Raw genomic sequence first — 5,330 nt, 5'->3', positions numbered from 1 at the left:
TACCAAAAGTGGAGGTGGTTTTGTGAACCCCTGACACATTGGGGAATAAGATATCCACACAATCTCAAAGCATCACCCAACACGTTATTTTCTAATTACAAAAGGAACATGGTACCTTAACATTGAACAAATATGGCAAACATCATTTTAACCATACCATCAAAATGGACACCAACAATGGACAGACTTGCATCGTATATCCTATGGTACAAGGTCTGACAATTACATTGGTGAACTCACCCTAGAAAAAATGTCACGTACCTCACTGCTGAATATCAGAATGGTCACCTTTGAAGTACTGCCCTTGGGAAGCTAGGCACTGATGCCAGCGCCTAGTTCACCCTTCAAAGCAATTTTGGAACTCTTTTTCTGCAATGGCCATCAGAGCTGTCATCATATTACCCTTGATGTCCTGAATGTCATCAAAATGTCTTCCTTTCAATATTTCCTTTATTTTTGAGTAAAGAAAGAAGTCATTGGGGGCCAGATCAGGTGAGTAGAGAGGATGTTCCAATACAGTTGTTTGTTTACTGGCTAAAAACTCCCTCACAGACAGTGCCGTGTGAGCTGGTGCATTGTCATGATGCAAGAGCCATGAATTGTTGGCGAAAAGTTCAAGTCGTTTTCATCTAGCTTTTTCATGCAGTCTTTTCAGCACTTCCAAATAGTAAACTTGGCTAACTGTTTGTCCAGTTGGTACAAATTCATAATGAATAATCCCTCGGATATCAAAAAAGGTTAGCAACACCGTTTTGACTCTTGATTTGGACTGACAGAACATTTTTAGTCATGGACAATTGGCTGACTTCCATTGTACAGTTTGACACTTTGTTTCAGGGTCATATTGGTACACCCATGTTTCATCACCAGTGATAACATGGCCCAAAACATAATCTTGCCTCTCCAAAAGGTCTTGGCAAACTTTGATTCTCCTTTGTTCATTGGTGAGCTCCGTCAGGACCATTTTTGCACACACCTTTCAAAAGCCAAGATTTTCAGTTCAGAGTTTCCTATTTCTCTATGAATGCTTTCTTGGTCTGTTATGTTTCTCACAGTCGGCTGATGATTTTTATGCACAATTTGACATTTTTGCAATGTTTTCATTAGTTCTGCTCATTACTGGCCGCCCTGACCTCTCTTCATCAGTGACACATTCGCTCCCCTTAGAAAACTGTTTAATCCATTTGTACACTGCCATCTTCTTCACGGCATTATCCCCATAAACTTGGACTAACATGTCCCTGACTTCACCTCCACTCTTGCCAAGTTTAACAAGAAATTTAATGTTTGTTCTTTGCTCTAATTCAAGCTCAGGCATTCTTGTGATGCACACAAAAACACACAACAACAGGGGGCCGGCCGAGTGGCTCAGTTGGTTAAGAGCTCGCGCAAGAGTGCAAACTCTGAGCAACAGCGGTTCGATGCCCGGCCCGAGCTGAGTTGCCGCTGAGCTGCCAACAGGTAGCAGGATGGCTCAGCTAAAAAAACAAACAAACAAACAAAAAAAACCCCCACACAACAACAATAATGAACGCCACTCAGCAAGACATTGCCACACGTCTACATGAACACAGTTGTGAGACACTGAAATACAAGGTTATGAAACCTTACCGAGCTGTTTGTATAGTGCTGCCAGTGTAAGAGCACAATGGCAAGTTCACGAACTTAATTATCAGAGCTCATATGATGTACTACTGTTGCCAAACATGTTTAACCTGAATCTATGAAAAAATAAGCAGACAAATTCAAATTGAGGGACATTCTATGAAACACCTGTTCTGTATTTTCAAGACATGCCAAAAATCATGAAAGACAAAAAGACGCTGAGAAACTACTCTGGATTAAAGGACATTATTGGGATAAATAGAGAAATTTGAATGTAAAATATATGTTAAAAATATTATAACAGGGTCGGTCCAGTGGCTCAGTTGGTTAAGAGCGCAAGCTCTGAACAACAGTGTCGCTGGTTCAATTCTTACATGGGCCAGTGAGCTGTGCCCGAGCTGACCTGCAGCTGAGCTTGTTGTTGCTCTTAACAACAAGGTTGCTGGAGGGCTGGCTGAGTGGCTCTGTTGATTAAGAGCTCACTCAAGAGTGCAAGCTCTGAGCAACAGCCGTTTGATTCCCAGCCTGAGCTGAGCTGCTGCTGAGCTGACAACAAGTGGCAGGATGGCTCAGCTAAAAAAAAGCGAAAACAAAAACAAAGTTGCTGGTTCGACACCCATATGGGATGGTGGGCTGCCTCCTGCCCTGCAACTAAGATTGAACACAGCGCCTTGAGCTGAGTAGCCAAGAGCTGTTGACAGACGGGCAGATGGCTCAGAGTGCAACAAGGTTGCAGTTTTCTGGATCAACTCCTGCATGGGATAGTGGACTACACCTCCCCCCACCCCCCAGCAACTAGATTGAAAATGGCGACTGGATTTAGAGCTGAGCTTGTGCCTTCCACAACTAAGATTGAAGGACAAAAACTTGGCTTAGAGCTGATGAACCCTGGAAAAACACAGTGTTCCCCTGCCCCAATTTCCCAGCACTGTTCAGCTCTCCAATTCCCCAATTAAAATATATATCTATATAATAACAATAGTAAATTTAATTTTTGTGTGTGATAATTATATTACGACTATATGCAAGAAGGATTTTGTTTTTAAGGGGTGCATGCTAAAGTATCTAAAAGTGCTGTGTCATGAGGTCTGTAACTTACTCTTAAAAATTATATATATATATGAGAGAGAGAGAAGCAACTATGGCAGAATCTGGATGAATGGTAGATGTGTGTTAATTGTATTATTTTTGCTGATTTTCTTTAAGTTTGAATATTATTTTCAATAAAAAGTCATGAAGTGAAGGGAGAGGGGACAAATAAAGCTCCTTGAAGAGAAGATTTCTTTGTTCCCTATTGTCTGAATAGTGATCCAGACATATGTCATGAGTGTTCACTGAAATTGTTTCTTATCAAAAAGGTAACGAACTTTTGAAAAAATTTTAGTGGTATTGTTTTTCTGCATTCCCCATTCTGGAATTCAAAATTATACATCATGTTGTTTGATATGATTCCACAGCCCACAGGCGTTCTTTTGTTTTCCAGCTTATTTTCCTCTGATGTCATTTCAGATAGATTCTATTGCTATGTCCTCAAGTTGATTGATCACATCTTCTGCAGTGTCTAATCTCTTAATTCAATCAAATGCATTTTTCATCTTAGATATTTACTTTTTTATGTGTATAAGGTTTGTCTGGGGCTTATATCGTCTATTCCTCTCCTTAACATTCTCCTACTTTTTAAACTATGGAGTATATTTATAATAACTGTTTTAACATCTTGTGTATTAATTCTACTATCTGTGTAACTTTTGGGTCTGTTTCTGTTGGTATTTCTCCTGGTTATGTGTCATATTTTCCTGCTTCTTTATGCCTGATAATGTTTGATTGGATGTCAGACATTGTTAATTTAATATTGTTGGGTTAAGTTGGAAAAGTGTGTAGTTGTTTAACAATTATTGTGCTTTGTTCTGGGATGCAGTTAAGTTACCTGGGAATAGTCTGATCCTTTCAAGGCTTGTTATAAAGTTTGCCACTATATTGTGGGTTCAGAACAAGTTTCAGTCTAGAGATAATTTGTCCCCACTACTGAGGCAATACATTTCTGAGGACTCTACCAAATGCCCAAGTGTATGAGGTCTTTCCTCCTTTTCCTCTAATTTAGAAAACTAACATTCCAGGCTATGTATGAGCTTTAGTGAGTTTTTCCACCTGCTCCTTTGCAGTGGTTCTTTTCTTAGTCTGAGTAGTTTCATTACACAACTGCATATGAGGTCTGACAATTAAGTTCGTGAACTTGTTGCAATGATGTTGCTAATTTTTTTTTATATCAGAGAGATTATTCATTATGAATTTGTACCAACTGGACAAACAGTTAGCCAAGTTTACTATTTGGAAGTGCTGAAAAGACTGCATGAAAAAGCTAGACGAAAACGACCTGAACTTTTCGCCAACAATTCATGGCTCTTGCATCATGACAATGCACCAGCTCACACGGCACTGTCTGTGAGGGAGGTTTTAGCCAGTTTTAGCCAGTAAACAAACAACTGTATTGGAACATCCTCTCTACTCACCTGATCTGGCCCCCAATGACTTTACCCAAAGATAAAGGAAATATTGAAAAGAAAACATTTTGATGACATTCAGGACATCAAGGGTAATACGATGGATGACAGCTCTGATGGCCATTGCAGAAAAAGAGTTCCAAAATTGCTTTGAAGGGTGAACTAGGCGCTGGCATCAGTGCCTAGCTTCCCAAGGGAAGTACTTCAAAGGTGACTATTCTGATATTCAGCAATGAAGTATATAGCACTTTTTCTAGGATGAGTTTGCGAACTTAATTGCCTGACCTGGTAAATCAGCATCCAACTGAAGATTCAAGAGAAATCCTTTGCAGCTCTCAGAAATTCTTTTTCTCTGTGCAGCTCTCTCCTCTGTGGTACTCTACTCTGAAAATCCTAGCCTCCTAAACTTTGAACTCTACTTCCTCCACTCAGGGAGACCTCTGGGCTATGTGTGGGTTCTTTCTTTCCATGTTGTGACCTTGAAAGTTTCTCCTGGCAGTGAGCTCGGGCATTCATAGGAATCACCTCATTTGTTCACCTTTCCTGGGAATTATCCTTCTATGCTACCTGTTATCTAATATCTAAAACCGTTATTTGTATTTTGTGCAGTTTGGTAGTTGTTTAAGGTGAGAGAGAAATTTTGGTTCTTGTTACTTGATAATGGTTGGAAATGGAAGTCTTTAGTAATATTATTTTCATTATAAAATTAGAAATATTTGTTTAAGAAAATTTGGAAATTACTTAAACATAGGGAAATTAAAGCAAAATACCCACTGATCATTCACCAATTCATGAACTTTTGGTATATCTCTTTTAGGTATTGTGTTCCTTATGATTAGCTTGCTTTAATTAAAACAAACAAATAAATATGGCATTAAAAATGCAATTTTAATACTTTTTTTAAATTTAATATTACTTCATAATCATTTTCCTATGTTCTTTCTTAGAATCATGTATAGAACCTGGACAATATCCCAACATATAGACGTGTGTACCATGGACTATTTAACCTTCTCTCTCTCTGCAGAAAGATATATAGCTAGTTCCAAGTTTTTGCTATTATAAATAATGAATATTTTTATACAGATGTTTTTGTTTAAATTTAAATGATTTACTTAGGCAACATTAGAATTACTGGCTATAAGTATTTTCAGGTACTCAATTCATTTTGTCAAGTTGACTTTCAAAGGAATATATCTTTTAAAATATCATATTCATCACTCC

Source organism: Hipposideros armiger, unplaced genomic scaffold (genome assembly GCF_001890085.2).
Source record: "Hipposideros armiger isolate ML-2016 unplaced genomic scaffold, ASM189008v1 scaffold_209, whole genome shotgun sequence".
Taxonomy (NCBI): Eukaryota; Metazoa; Chordata; class Mammalia; order Chiroptera; family Hipposideridae; genus Hipposideros; species Hipposideros armiger.
Note: the sequence above shows the minus strand (reverse complement) of the source record.